Below are 16,449 nucleotides of genomic sequence, written 5' to 3'. Positions count from 1 at the left end.
AGTCCCTTTTGCCGCTGTTGCATTGTTCGGTCCATCAGCCACTTTCATACTGTTTCCCATAGACAGACCAGATAAATGATGTATAATGTGTGTTGTACTTTGAAGTTACAATACACATTACATATATCGCTTTGAATTACATGTCGCTTTAAAGCAGCCGCGATAGTTTACTCGCTGACAAGAGTGGGGTTTTCATGTGAAACAACAAGGCTACGCCTACCTCCGTTGCATACTGAATACATGTGCGCTACTTTCACAGCAAAACATCTGGTGATCTCCGCATACAGGTCCTGTTCTGCGTGGTGTTCAGTTGAACGCCTTATTTGTGGCCGTTACTTGCCATTTCCGTGCACGTGGGTGCATGTGGCGATGCTGCTGGAAAGCTTTAATGTCTTCAATTTCTCTGCAGCAGAATGGTGCCGCACCTCACTACGGAACCGCGATCTTAAATTAGGAATATTTCATCCTATGTATTACGCTCACACTATTTAAGTATCCCATTATGTCGATAGGTATCATTTGCGCCAAGTCGTCCGTATCTGGAACCGCAGTGCCTTAGTAAAATTTTTCGTGCAATGTACGTGTAACGCGGAGGTTGACGGTTTGGTTCACACCGGTGGCAAATGGCGTTTTATCTATATTCATTCGGATCCCTTTATCTTATTGTTTCTACACTTAAATACAAAAAAATACTTTCGCCTATGATTTCTTTGGCGTTCTTATCTGTTAAATTAGGCCTCTTCTTCCTATTCATCTCCTTTACACACACACACACACGCACACACACACACGCATATATATATATATATATGTATATATATATATATATATATATATATATATATATATATATGGATATGCGTACACCTGGGCGTTTAGTTAGGACTGATACCAATACAAGCATCTGTTCACTTGAGCACTCGGCACAATCCACAACGTAACACTAACCCCTAGTGGCTGCAGCACCGTTTCGGTGTGCTATAGGTTGTTTTGGAGTGATAAGGCTTAAGTCGAGAAACATGCATGATATCGGTCACTGGAAAAGAAGGTGACTGTGGTGTGAACGGTGATATCTTATATGATACTTCGGTCACTTGGCGAAGAAACCGGTAAGGCCCAACGTAACACGTGGAAGCAGTTTTTTCGCACAGGCTGAAGCGACGACAAAGTATCCAAAGCAAGACAACTTACTCAGGCATGAAAGGAACATCACATTGTCGGCTGTCAGAGAGCCGTGTTTCAGCAGTCTGACACTCCAGATGGTGCTCACGGGCAACGTCAGGTACCGCGGCCGATGCGAACAATGGCGCCATGAGCGTAGAAGTTCGTGGAACAGAGATTCGAGAGGCAGCAGGAGCAGATAGCAGGCCAGTGGCGTGATGGAGCTATGAGTTCTACGCAAACGTCAGAAATGGCCATGTAATGTCTCAATTCCAGTGAGTATTAGATATGTACATAGAGAATATGCCCATTAGTGTGCGGTTGATGCGCTCAGAAAGTATGTTTGTGTGTGGGTTGTAAACCATGGTCAACTTGGGAGACGTAGAGCTTGGGCGGAGAATCCTCGAATACCTATACAGGAAGCAGCGTCCACAGTGAGTGACAAGTCAAGGAGCACCTATAGTGGAGAATGATTTCATGAAGAATAAATTCAGTGAAATCACCTGTACAGCTGATAGGAAGGGCACGTGTAATGGTATAGCCAGTGGCATAGTCTGTCGCGACGGCCACGCACTTATTGCCCGAATACGAGGTGGGGCAAGGACCCGAGAGGTGCAGGCCGACATGGAAAAATGTTTGAGGCGGTAACCATTCAGAACTCACGAAAGTGAGAGAACTGGGACGACGTCACAGAACTGCGATGACTTCACCACTGTGCCTGGTCAAACGAGGAAGCGGAAAGTCGAGCTGCTCACGTGAACGCGAGTAGCGAACGTAAGCGTCAACGGGCCAACGCACCGAGCCCGAATAGTGCGTCGACAGACTGATGCACGGGGAGCGCTCACTAATGGACTTGTGAGTGCGCATCGCACAGTGCAGCCTACTGATGGACTAGTGGCCGCACTGCGTCACCCTCTGATGGACTAGAGAAAACCCGCGGAGAGCTGCGTGGTGGTGACGACCGGGAAAAGCGACCCATTTCATCGGTCTCCAGGGACTAGAAACAAGGTGGGTGACTTTCCCTGCATGGTTCAAAGAGACCACTAGCTGTAATTGGGACTAGTGGGTGTTGATCATGAGTAGTGACGGGGAAGCTACGAGGCCCAGTGCTGGGGTGGGGTCGGCCACAGGGGCGTGCCGGCAAGAACTCGAATTTCAAAATGAGACACAAATAGCTTCAATGGAATTGGAGCGTTGGACGCTTCAGTTGCGAGTTGAGCAGTGAACAGGCATCCAGAATCCCGCGAGGGGACCCTAAGGCGTTTTCCCAAAATGCTAAGAAGCCTTTTAACTCCTATCCCAATGGATCCAGAGGTTCCAGGTCTGGTTGGAGGGCATTGAGGGCGTCTTTCAGTCGTACGGAGCGCCCGAGAGCATCAAAAGTCACCTGGTACTGCCGCTGATGGCAGGGAGGACTCGGCACATTTTTTTGAAGCTGTCGACTGACGAACTGAACAGCTACGCTAAAGTAAAGAAGACCATTTTGTCCGAGCTGAGGCTGTCGCCGGGCGATTATCTCAGACAGTTCTGGTTTGCAACACCGATGCGAAACGAGACTTGGCAGCATTTTGCGTCTAGGCTCGAGAGTTATTATGCCTTCTACATGGCGGTGCGGGACGTAAAGACGTTCAAAGGTCTGCTTGCGCCTCAAGTTGCTGACGAAATTAAACAAACATTGAGCCAGGAAGCGTGGAAGCACGTTAAGAGTGAAGAGGGTAACGGGTGGGCAACGCCACACGAAATTGCAATGTTCGTTGAAGCATATGAAGACATCGACGGTAATGGTTCATCGCGGAGGCAGATGACAACGTCGAAAACGATGGGAGAATACGGGCGCACAGCGAGCACAACGAATGACGCGAGGGTTGATGCACCTTGTGTGCCGTCGGTGAACAAGGGAGCCACTCTGAAGAAAACGCAGGCCACGTGTTTTGTATGATATGGACCGCACTTCGCGTGAAATCGCCTCAACAGGGCAGCGATTCGGGGAAAAACCGTGAACCGGGTTGGCAAAGACCGCTAATCGGATGCGGTGCCCGGTTGTCAGCAGTCGGTGTCACTCGAAAGCAGTGAGCTTGGGCCCGCCTGCTGGGGCACATCAACCAGAAATGAAAGAGAACGCGAAGTACCTGCTGTAGAGTATGTCAGCTTAAGGTGCGGCGTTGCTTCAGTTAGGGCACTGGTTGATACCGGTGCAGAGATTACGGTGCTCAGAGGAAGCGCCGTGCCCGATAGCGTGAGACATGAGATGGGAAATGTGACGCTGGTGGAAGCTTTCGGCGCAAAAATCGTGGCGAAGTTGGCGCGCGTTGTGCTAGGTCTGGATGCGGGCGGGAGTGTTCACCTATCTAGGGAAGTACCTGTAATCTGCGCGTTTACTGAGGAATTAGCGACGAACAAAGCTGGCTGCCTGCTCTCGGCAGAGGCATGGCACATGATTAAAGAAGCACGTACAGGTATAGAAAGCGGGCGAGTGATCGAAACTGCTTTGGACCTCACCTCCGATATTTGGGGAGAGGAGAAGAGCTTAGGCGACCCTGCTTCGAGCGCAGATGTAGATCAAGCTGCCAAAGTTGGCTCAGTGGTGCAGAGAGAGGCGAGCTTCCACTCGAGGAGAACAGAGCAAAATCAGGCCTTTCGGGAGGCACAGAGAGCAGATGTGAGCCTGGTCAGTGCATGGAAACAAGGTAAAGCAAGCAGTCGCGATGGTCTGCTTTTTCACAATGAGAAAATTGCCGCCAAGGTCTCTAGCAGCTAGTTCTGCCTGGTGAGAGAAAGAAGGAGGTTCTGCCCTTGCCCATGAATCACCATGGGATGAACACCTCGAACATGTTCTAATCGCAATGCGCGAGGCAAGCTTGACAGCCAGTCTGAAGAAATTCCAGGTCGGGGCGCATCATATAAAATACCGGGGACATATCGTAGGCTCAGGGCAACATGGTCCAGACCCGGAAAAAGTTTGGGCCAACAAGGAGCTACAGAGACCACGAACAAAGCGTGAACTCAGGAGCGTTTTGGGTCTCTGTGTGTATCACAGAATTTATGTAAGAGATTGCGCGTAAATTGCTAAACGACTAACTGAACAGAAAGGAAGAAAAGTGCCGAATCAGATTCCCTGGGGCGTGGAGGCGGACCGGGCATATGCGAGTTGACACGCACATATGCATATGTGCGTGCCGTGTTATGTGCTCTCTATCTCTTCTCCCCATCTTTCATCCCCCAACCCGCTCCCATGTGTAGGGTAGCAAACCGGTTAAGCTAAACTGGTTATTCTCCCTGCCTTCCTTCTCCACTTTTCCCTTCCTTCCTCAGCTGAGATGGGCAACCATAGAAAGGGAGGCGTTTGCTGTAACCTGGGCCCTTCGTGAATTCGACACGCGGGTATACGACGCCCGGAGAAATATCGTGTCTGATCACAACCCCCTAACCTACGTAACTACTACGCACTCCGGGGGCGCGAAGCTTGTCCGCTGGGCGCTGGCACTACAACGGTACAATGTCACCGTCAGCCACAGAAAGGGCACGAAGCACGCGAATGCCGATGCGTTATCGCGTCTGATGAGAGCCGATTGGGAGTCTGAGGAAAGGTGGGCAGGGGACGAAATGCAAGAGTACTTCACCCAGTGGTCTCTTGGCGCTAAGCCCGGGAGTCACCCGGAGAGACTATATGTGCGTTGACATGGAATGTACATACTTAGCAGTGCTTAATATTATGTCATTACGGTGTGTTTCTGTTGTTAAGGTAGCGGTGCGCATATATGCCGTATTCAATGTCGTCGTTTATCTTTCATACTGAAATCTTTCATGCTCCCAAGAGTGCTTTCATGTAGTCAAATGCTCACTTCTAAGTTATTGTTTCCCTTTTGTGGTATTGTTTCCACTTGTGTGTATGCATCATTCATGACGACGCCTAAAGTTAATCGTGCATTACAAACAGTACGATTGTAATAACGGTCTTGGGTGCGGGGTGTGAGGTCGTTGTGAATGTTCGCCTTGGTTGAGCTCATGTGTGCATTCTTTTTGTTTGGTTGAAGTGCGTGCTTGCTCGACTTCTCTGGGGTCCACTCTGTGTTTGTGTATCTGTCCCATTGCAATGTTGTGTGGTTGGCTTGTACCCAGGCCGCTTCCAGAGAGCGCCTACTTTGGGAAGGCGTGGGTTGGACGCTGTTCGGCGAAAAAGGGAGTGGCAGGGGTTCTCGCGCACTGGTTTTCGCGAGCGCTATAAATCGTGCAGCGAGCCACTGTAGCGGCATCTGGAGAACGGAGTCTTTGGGGAGTATTTGCCTCGGGCAGAGGCGCCGCGAGGGGGTTCGAGCGGCGGCCACCACCGGTTCGAGTTTCGCAGCCCGGTCATGGTCCCGCGGCTGGGGGTAAGAATGTGCGCGGCTGAGCGGGTAGTGTGACCTGAGGCTTCAGAGACGATGGACCGCGAGACAGCGACGGCCTGCTTCGAGGCCTTGCTTAGCCACATTGGTAAATGTGAACCCGTTTTCATTGTTTAATGTATACTGAGTGTAACCGCTAATGCGTGCCTTCAAATAAATTCAGTTTAGATTATTGACATCCAGCATCTTTAGTCCCGGAATACCGAAGCTGAGAACAGTGCAGTGGCTTAGGAAAGCCGAGAACGAACTAAAACACCAAGACAGAAGAACCACGTGGAGGAAGAAAAACTTTACTCCTCGCGTGTGCGGCTACTTTAACTATGTAGTCATCAGTGATCAGTAATCAAGAACCAGTGAAAAACATGCAGCTCGCTTAGAAAATGTTTTGGAAAGGCGTGCTAGCGCTAACCTCCTCGTGAGAATAAATAACGATTGCTTCGCGGGGCCCAACGTGAATTTTTTGGTCACCTGATCGATCCTAAGGGCATTCACTCCACCAGAAACAAGGTTCGGGACATAGCGGATGAAAAAGCTCCAGCTAACAAGCAGGAGCTACAACTTTCCCTTGGGCGCCTAACGTTCTATGAACGGTTCATATAACAACAATCAACAGTGGCCAACGACCTTTACAGCCTGCTGAAACATGAAGTTCCCTCGAATTGGTCGCCACGCCATAAGAAAGGATTTAAAGCCTTGAAAGATCTGTTCCGTGACAGTGCAGTGCACAGGCACTACGATGAGACGTTGCCTTAACTATCAGCTTGGAAGACGTCACCCTACGGGTGTGTGCAGTTCTCTCACAAAGAGATGATCGAGGTAGAGAAGCAGCGATTGCCTTCACTTCCCGCACGCTATCACCTGCAGAACGCAATTATTCTCAGCTCGATCGTGAAGGACTGGCCATCGTCTATGATGCCACCCATTTTCATCAACATATCGTTGCCAGACGCCATTCTAACGTGGCCATTCTGACCGATCACCGACCACTTTTGGGCATCCTGCGGCTGCAGAAGCAGACTCCGCAGACGCTGTCTTCCCGTATGGTCAGATGGTGCATTAAGATGTCGGCGCATGACTACGATCGCGTGTACCTCCCCGGAAGCAAGACCCAAAACAGCGACGCGCAGATTCGTCTACCCCTCAGCAAAACAATGGAGGACCAGCCTCAAGTTACTTGTGTGTTGATGTTCGAAGCGCTACCAAGGCCTCCGCTAACAGCCAACATGCTCTCATCGGCCACACAACATGACCCGACGTTGTCCACGCTGTACAGAGATCTACAGGAAGGCAGGGTTCAAAAACTCAAAGTAGACAACTTCAACGCTATTCGCCAGAGAGCTACGGAGTTCAGCTGCCATCGTAGCGTTATCACGCTAGGATCACGAGTTCTCACTCCAAGCCCAATTCGTCAACAACCCACGGCTCTCATCCACGCCGGACACAGAGGCATGGTCGAAATGGAGGAGTGCGCCTGCAGCTACATGTGACGACCGGGAATAGACAAGGATATCAAGGCGCTGGCGGCACAGTGCACAGCTTGCCTGAGCATTCAACGCGCTCTGCCACGAGCCCCAGTTCCGGATTTTCACAGACCGAACACACCTTGGCACACCCTGCACCTCGATTTCGCATGCCCACTTAACGGGTCCACATTTCGGTTGGTTGTGGCCGCCTACAGTAACTTAGTTCAAGTTGGCCGCAACAAGAATTCAAAATCGATATATTTCGTCGAAGCCCTACGTTCAGTGTTTGCAACGTTTGGGCCGCCCTAGAAAGTGGTGTCAGACAACGGAACCGCATTCGTGTCGACAGAAATAAATTATGCAGTGACAACGAGATCACTGTGGTAACACCTGCTTCGTACCACCCAGCCACAAACGGACAGGCTGAGCGCTACGTTGCAGAGGGAAAACGCGCTCTCGAGAGACACCCTACAGGGCTACTACAGCGGCGCACTGCACGCTTTCTGTTGAAGCAGCACACAGCCGTGCAGAATACCAAGGGCCAGAGCCCCGCGCAGATAATGTTCTCCCGCGAGCTTCGAACGCACATCTCGGCTCTTCTGCCGCAACCTCTTTCAAAGGTCGCTCCAGGAATCCAAGACGCTCTGCGCTGCAGGAAACTCGAGAATGAACAAGTGCTTGCCCACCAGTTTCAACAAGAGCACGCGTGGGTCTCCGCTATCCTGTATAAGCGCATCGACCTGAGTTCTTGGATGGTCGACGTCAACGGGACGGTTACCCGCCTATACCTCAATCAGCTACGCCGCTTAGCAGCAACATTCCCCACCGTCTGACACCGTCAAAGACAGCCCTCCTCAGGCGTTTTTCAATATGGCTATCATCAAAGAAGATGACGCCCCTGAACCGACATTTCCGACACAGCCATCGGATCCGGCGGAGAAAACCAGCCACAGTTGCGATCCAGACAACAATGCGTACCCTCAACGAAAGTAGACATGACAGCGAAGCCCTCCAGACCACAGACAAAAGTAGAACTAAGGGGGAGGACTTTTTATGTTAACAAGCTACCCTAATTCCTCTCGCACCAATGACGCACCTTCTCCCCGTCTCCAGACTCTGCGCTCGTCGCCGGCACCTGGAGAGACATAAAGAGCAGGCGCGAAAGAGAGTAACTGGAGATGACTTCGGACGGCGCTGCGCGCAAGGTCCTCTTAAATAAGCTCCGTTCCGTGTTCCGAACCCCTTTTATTATGGCTACTGCGGATATAACATAACTAAGCTGCTGGCCAGTGCGTTGGAAAATATATAGAATCACTGAAAGTCGTTGGAGAGGCCTGTCAAATGTAGCTGAAAAGACAATCACGTCGTCAAGATAGCATAGGAATGTGTGGCACATGATTCCGTGTCGAAGGGTGTCCATCATGCATTCGGTTGTTGCAGGAGCGTAAAACAGTCTTAAAGGCGTTGACTTCAAGTGGTACACTTCATCTTGAGAAACAAACACGGTTTTCTGGCAATCCTTTTCATCGACTGCAATTTGCGAGTAACCATAACGTAAATCGATCGAATAGAAACAACTCCAAAAATGTAATCAGTTCACGCGTCATCGATACCTGGAAGAGTGTACACATCATTTTTCCTAATCTTGTTCAGGTTGCGTCAACCAGCACAACACCTCAAAGTATTGTCCTTCTTTCAAACCAGGACGACGGGTGATGCCCAGTGACCGCAGGGCTCAATGATGTCTTTGGAGATCGTTCTTGCACCTTTGTTTATATGACTTGCCGTTTAAATGCTGGCATGCGCTTAGGCCGTCGGTGAATAAGAGAGGCATCGCTAGTGTATATAACATAGGTGGAAACACAAGGACGACCAACGGATGATATCTAAAAGCAAATAAATCGTGGTAAAAACCTGTAGACTTGTTAGAGCGGGAACATAGGTATGGCCTAGATCGGAAGATATTTTCGCAAATTGTCCTGAACACGAGATGGTTGGCACAGAAGTTTCAACAGCATCGCACCTGCAATCAGCATTTAAAGCCGAAATGATACCGTCTTCCAGTCAGGACAGTATGGCGAGCGAGGGACCTTGACTAAGTACTTGCACAGTGGACCCAAAGTTCTAAAGGGGAAGCCAGGCACGATAGCCGGTGACACTGACGAAGGCTCTTGGAAGCGCTATGCGACTGCTAATGACGACATCATGAATCAATGATGCTACGTATTGGTCGTCAAGAAGGGGCAGGAAAGGGTACGCGCTGAAGTAGGCCAGAGTAGTAGTTTCCAGACGAACAAATTTGACACTACGAAGGAGAAACTGATATGCGGCAGCATCGGCAGGCCAGCGGGTATTGTTCAAGGTAGAGAATACCAGCAGTAGAGAAGATAAGCACAAAATTTACTGCCATGAAGTCAATTCCTATGATCACTTCATAAAGACACTGGGGGAGAACAAAGAAGCAAACTGATGTTGGGAGACCCATGATAAGACAGACACTGCACATTCCAGTCACGGCTGTCATGCTTCCATTGGTTACTGGCACAACAGGCAGTTAGCAAGTGTTAGACCTTTACAGAGAGGGCTATGCAGATCATAGCGCGTTATTGAATCTTGAGCTCCAGCATCAACAAGAGCTCGAACAGAAATAACAAAAATAACTGCGATTAGGTTGCGTGTGGGACCATGGGTCAACAGAGGTTTTGAAATTCAGGTGGTCAGTTCAGCTTCACCTTCAGGAACACGAACTCCATTCTTTAATCTTCCGGGAAGCGACTGCAGTAGGGTGGCGACGGAGGTCGTCGATATGCAGGTGAACGGGACGTACGGTGTCGGCGCGAAGGCGAATGGCTGAGGCTTTTCCTCTGAGTAGCAAGGTTGGCATTGGGTGGCACAAAGCAAAGACAAAGTGGATGACGTTCACGTTTGGAGCGTTCGTTACCATACCATCACGTAGTACACTCTTAGGCAAAGTTAAACCCTTTGGCTTGCCCCTTCTGCCACACAACAATAATCGTTATCTGCCTTGATGCGTTTCCTTTCTTTAACGCTGCGAGCCCGGAACTTTCCAGTAACGACCGGCACGTGCGTTATCAGCATAAAACAGTTTACACCCTTTGTAGTGCCCCTTCTGATAACGCGCGTACCGTTCGTTACTGGAATGTTCCGGGCTCGCAGCGTTAAAGAAAGGAAACGCATCAAGGCAGATAACGATTATTGTTGTGTGGCAGAAGGGGCAAGCCAAAGGGTGTAACTTTGCCTAAGAGTGTAGTGAAGGTGAAGAAAGCGACAAAATTACGAAACTAACTTTTTATTTGCCGAACTTGTGCCCGCAAAAGAAAAGTGCACTCAATCCACAGCGAAAGTGGCGAACGCGGTCGGCGATCGTCCAAATATGACCAGATGATCGAGCGCAGCTGCTCATTCAGTTATTCAGTTATAAGTTATTGAAGGTTCCAAAGTAATCGCTGGTGCTCGCGGGTCTTCCAGAAAGTTCTACGCCATTCTTCGTGCCCGCATACATTAAATCAGATTACCAAGGGTTCGGTGACAACAGACAGCGGCTATAACAATTGATAATGTTCCAGAAACTTCGATACATGTAGGGACGCCTTGCACTCAGCGATAACATTTGTTATAGGGTGAAACGCCGTCGCCTGATGAAAAAGTGCACCTGGCAATGCCCCCCTCTTAGAGCGCATCGTTCCTATTCTACAAACATAAAAGGAGAGCGAAAAAGAAAAGCACAATTATTCAAGAAAAATTAACAAAACAACAAAGAAACGCATCCAAAGACCAAAGTTCACTTATGCGAAGTACCAAAGTTCGTTAGTGCTGGTTTAATTCGCACAACATGGTGTATTTCAGGTCGTTAGCGGTGGCGATATGATTGCGCAATGCCATCTGGCACAACCTCACATTGCAGTGCGCCAATGCGTCGGGTTAAATGGTAGCGTTCGAAATAGCGGTGCGAAAGCTTCTTGCTAAGTCCTCGTCGGCCTATAGGCGTCCAAACTTAAACACGGTCGCCAGGCTAGTGTTCCACGTATCGTCGTCGAAGACTGTAGTTGGGTGAAGATCTCATTGGGTGACCTGTGCCCACAAAACCAAGATACACTAAATGCAAAGCGGCAGCGGCGAAGCCAGTCGGTGCTCGTCGAAATCGGATCAGCGGATAATAAGCGTAGGCTTTCATACATCAGCAATCGTAGGTTCCAGGGTAATTGCTGGTGCTCGCGTGTTTCCCGGAAAGTTCTACACTATTAGCGTCGCGCATACATGAAATCAGTTTACACAAGGGGTCAAGGACAACAGACAGTGTATAGAAGAACAATTAACAACACTGCTGAAACTTCCGATACATTCATGTGCGCCCTGCGCTGAGCGATAGCAGTTGTTCGGCGATGAAGCTCGGCCACACGATAAACAAGTACACGTCTCAACTCAATATGCTCTCGGAGAAGAGTACTAGTGGTAGCGATAGTGGCTGGAGCTGTGTCCGACCCGGCAGCAGAGGAAGGAACTAGGCCTGAGTGACTTAAAACCATCAATAAAAGATCTATATATATATATATATATATATATATATATATATACATATATATATATATATGATATATGATATTGAGATCCCTGAACTCGACTATTTTTATTATTGCACTTGGGCCACTGTAATACCATTACATAAATTTCTAACTGTCTTTACTGTCCATCTTGCAATTCATGAATGGTAGCCGGCGAGCTTCCAAGGCCTATCCTCTTGTAATTCGCAGGATAGCACCAGTATCAATGTGCTCATTCCCAAAGTATACAACGAGATTTATTGATGCTCCGGTTATTTGTCTGCTTGAATGTATAAAAGGTCGTTTTGCTAAACAACGTAGGCACAGCAACAGCGCTGCATGTCTGAAGGCTCATATTTCGAAAGCGGTGTTAAGCTCAGAATTCATTCCAAGTGCATATACCTATGAAACTCATTGGATACAATTGGCAATTTGCTATATATGGGGTTAGTAATCGGTTAAAATCTCAATTAGTAAACACTTTCCGGTACGATGTATCTATCGCTTTGGCTCACACACGTATTGAATCCCTTTTGGAATGGACGAAACCACCCGCTATTCGCTGTTGGCGCTGTTATGGAGATGCCCAGAGGATCTGCCGCGTTCCAGCTGGATTGAGCATGCGGAGGCTCAACTTAAACTTCATCGTCAAAATTGCAGTTCCGGCTCTGCGTAGCCCCCCTCTCCCCCAACCTTGTTCCATCCTGCGAGGAAATGGCCAAGTGCACGATGAATCCCTAAAGGCGCTGGGCTGGTGACTGCTGCGTTGTGGCAAAACTTGCGCCCAATTGTCACGGACCCGTTTTCGACTCTCGGATTGACGTCAGTATCAAGGAAGGTCGGCTTAATTCTACCAAGGGAGACGCTGTCTTTGAGACCTTTGCGTAGGAAGGTAAAGCGCTTGGGACAACGGTTTGCGGCTCTGAAGGGTCCTTCAAAGGGCGCCGGCAGTGGTGGCCTGATCGCATTTTGTACCACAGGAACATTCGTACAATAAAGCACCTTTGATAAATGGCTGTTGTGTATGTTCTACAGAGCTGTATAAACGACGCGTATGGCACCCTTGAGGCCTCCTACATCGACTGATGGGGCAACCCACAGGTCAGAGAACTCAGTAGCCAGGTAGATTTAGAATGGTGCGGAAAACAAGATTCGCTGAACGGCAGCACTCGTCAGGCACGCTGCTAGATCTGAGCGGGATGAACTGTAGGTGCTCCCTCCATTGCATTAACACGTGTGCTCATTTGTCGTTATTGGGGGACCGCGTTTGACCTTCTAAAATATGCTAACGATCAGCGCAGGGCGCGCCTACATGCATCGTAACTTTCTTGAATGTTATCGAGGGTTCTATCCGCTGTCTGTTGTCATTAAACCTTGTGTAATGTGATTGTATGCGCCACGCAAATTCCATAGAACTTTCTGGAAAACACGCAGGCCCGAGCGAATATTCTGGAATCTTTGATAACTTATATAGAAAAGCCAACGCACTTGCCCCGCAGGTCTGATTTCGGCGATCGCCTACTGTGTTCGCCACTATCGTTGTGCTTTGAGTATGATTTCTTTTTGTGGGCATAGGTTCGCCCAATAAAAAAAGTTAGTTTTGTCGTTCACAGCATCTCGACTGTTTTCTTCATTGTCACTACTAGGTGACAGTATCAACGTCTGTGACATTATAAACGTAAAGAGTGGACACACCCGTAGGTGCCTGCGGCCGACATTGGCTCTGAGTGCACCTTGCGGAATCGGCGAAACGCAACAGCCTCCCAGATTGTTGCCGCACGTCGCCGTATCTCTGAGGCCAAGATTTCACTTTCATTTCATTTATTATTCCTTTCTTGTGACCAGTGACCAATAACGCGAGATAAATCGAGGGATTGGATGCAGGCGCTTGTGTGGCTACTTATTTGTTGCGACAACGAGTGCACAAAGGTGTTTCACTTTATGTTAGTCGTATTTGAATTCATATTTGTTATGTTTGAAGTCGTAATTTAGAGAGCAAGTATCATGCAACTTCTGGCTGAGGAAGTAGAACTTTACCATTTGTGGCATTGTACTACTTCTAACTCACACGAAAAAGGACTGTCGTAAATAAATGTCCAATGCTCCTCCAATATCAATCATCCTGCTGGACAGCCAAGAACACAGAAACATAGACAACAACTTTTCGCAGGAACATCGTGAGAACAGTGGCAGACGCATGAAAACTGGAAAAAACAGTGAAATGCAAGTAATGTAGAATAGTCGGAAATTAATGTCGTAATGGCGGTAAACGTTACACAAGCATAACTACACACACAAAACATGTTCCAACTATCCAGAGAATGAAAAAAAAACATGCACAGGCAAGCCAGCAAATAATTTATTCAAACTGAGATTGTTTAGGAAGTAGCAGATATGACGGTTTTCCTTGTACTTCTACGAAGGAGGGTGAATTAAGCTAGCAAAGTTGTGCCAATGGTTGCGTGCCAAAACAAAATGGCTACCAAAATAACTGGGCAGGCACTAACATGCTAATCTCGAATATGTATTCCAGTGAGTCCCTCCCTAAACAGCTGCAAGGTATTGGCATCTCAGTCAGTTAAGCACTTCGACTGTGTTGGGGGTCTTAACAGGCTGTCTTCGAAGCATGGCAATCGCCATCTGACACTTGGAAATTTATCATTGAATATGCATGATGTCCTTTGACTGCAGAGTGTATATTGAGGAAGGAATAGTGGAGATTCCTCCCATACGTAGAATGAAAGGCGGAAGGTAAGCAAAACTGGAGTCTTCAGAGCTATAATATGTACATGCTGCGTTCCTTCGTGTAAGCAATGCTTGAGCCGTCAAAGCTTTTTAAAGAAATCCTGCATTCCTTCCTATAATGCATATTTTTCTGATCAAAAGACGAGAAAGCATTGTTACAAATGCTAAGAAACAAGTAACTTTCTGTGGTAAGGTCTCCATGCACAATCAAAACACGAAAACACGTATCTTCAACCCTATGCAAAACAGCCAACAACGCTTGAACGCATCTAGCCTTTTACATAGGTTCAGATCGTGCACAATATTGCTATACTTCAAATATCCCACGTGGACAACTCTTGTAATAGTCACATTGCTTCTGCAAAAATGGCGACCAAGTCGCTGTCCATAACCTTCTTGAATAGGTTCTCTGCACCGAATGGCATCTGTTCGTAGGCCGCATTTGTCAACAAACCAATTTAATTTATAACTTGTAAGTGTTTCAAACGTACCTGCAGCTGGAATGCTGCCGCGTCGCTCTTTTCACTGGCGTCATCCCTCATTGCTGCCCATGATAAAAAAAGAATGCAAAACGAAATTCAACGTTGCTAATGGGCAGCAACTGTTCACGGCTTTAAGGCCACCATGTCCTTCACTCGTCAATGCCCCATGGCATGACGAAATACGAAGACAAGTCTTTAACATGCAAAAGAACTTCCGGCGGCCTTACTATGAAACGGCGACGAAGTAGTAGTGTTACACGCTGGCAGAAGAATCCAACAACGATTCTCGGGAGCATTTGAGAGAATAACGACGCCGCGAGCTCTGCGACAGCACCTGACTGGGCTTGGCCATGTGGATTCGTGCCGCCTGTCCAGCTGTTAGCCATGGCCCCAGCGGCGGCAACTTGGTGTGCTCTGCTACCTAGCGAAAGCGGCGAATCTCCATACCTCGGCCGCGAAACGGTTCAAATGCCCACTGATGTCGTTTGCCATGTTACTCTATGGTCAAAGTGTGGATGAGCGCGGAGATGAACTTACTATCAACTGCGATTCGAGGTAATATTTGTGCGAACTCGGAAGCGATTGAGCGGCACCGTGCCGTGTCCAGGGGTGATTGGTTCCGACGTGATGTCATTGAGTGGTAGAACTTCAGGCAAACGCATGGACCGATAATGCATCCTGAGCGTTACTGGTTCAAGAACAAAGAACCACGACCAGTTGAAGAACCAGACGTTCATGGATGGAGGCAATGGGTCAACCAGACGAAGGTGTAGGTTCGCTGAAGCGGCAATCAGAAGGCCTGAAAGTACCGATGACAGTCATTGTGTGTCGTTAGACCTGGGCTTGCTGTCGCTGGAAACAGCGTGTCCAGCAACCGACGTGAGCAGTCGTGCGGTCATAGGCATCACGTATTACGAGTAGCGCAGTTGCATGGACACCATGGTGCAAGGAGTGCAATGTCAAAGAGGTGGCAACGAAACGATGCTGAGAGATAAGGGGGACGCAATCGGTAGAGGTGTCACAAACCAAGGTAGCTGCGCAGCTGGGAACACTTTCGTCCTTGAATTCCATTAAATTGTGCTGGAGTCAGTGTGTCAGTTGTTCGCTCATGGTTGCGTAGCCGTGAATTCTAAATCCCCCGGTGGACGCCAGTCAACAGTCACGCTGACATTTTACTAGGAAAGGATGTCACAATGGGTTTGTCCATCCCACTGAGGTGTCGTCAGATTTCACTTGTGGATTCTGAAGTGCAGGTGTGTTGGTGCGTCTTACGGGAAGTGTGGATGGACGTGGTAGTTGCAGGAGCGTGCGTGAGCGTCTTGTACATAAGGGTAGTAAATTATTTCCCCTCGTGCAAGAGGCGCAAATGCTTCCCGCAATTAGGCCTGCAGCAGATTGGGAACCGAGACGCAGTAAAGGCTCTCAAGTGGCGGGGTCTTCCGTAAAAAAAAGCGACCGGCTGTCAAACACTATCGATGAAATTCTGCAGTACTGCTCCGACAGCAACGTTCGACGCGATAGCTGTGAGTAACATGGGGGCGTCAAACTTTGCTTCAGCAAGTAGTAAGGCAGAATGCGTTGTTGGGCAAGTTGGTTCATTGTAATTGGAAACATTGGTTGCGCTTTTTAGGCAATCACAAGGAAGAAGGAC

General features: G+C 48.6%; 1 protein-coding gene across 6 annotated transcripts in view; it reads left to right on the top strand.

The window, feature by feature from the left end:
- The window catches only part of LOC135921011 (uncharacterized), a 58,858-nt gene that overhangs the window by 18,603 nt on the left and 23,806 nt on the right, over nt 1-16,449 (top strand). The window lies entirely within an intron of this gene.

The sequence above is a fragment of the Dermacentor albipictus genome, chromosome 8 (assembly GCF_038994185.2).
Source record: "Dermacentor albipictus isolate Rhodes 1998 colony chromosome 8, USDA_Dalb.pri_finalv2, whole genome shotgun sequence".
Classification (NCBI taxonomy): domain Eukaryota; kingdom Metazoa; phylum Arthropoda; class Arachnida; order Ixodida; family Ixodidae; genus Dermacentor; species Dermacentor albipictus.
Note: the sequence above shows the minus strand (reverse complement) of the source record. Positions and strands in the feature narration are given on the sequence as shown.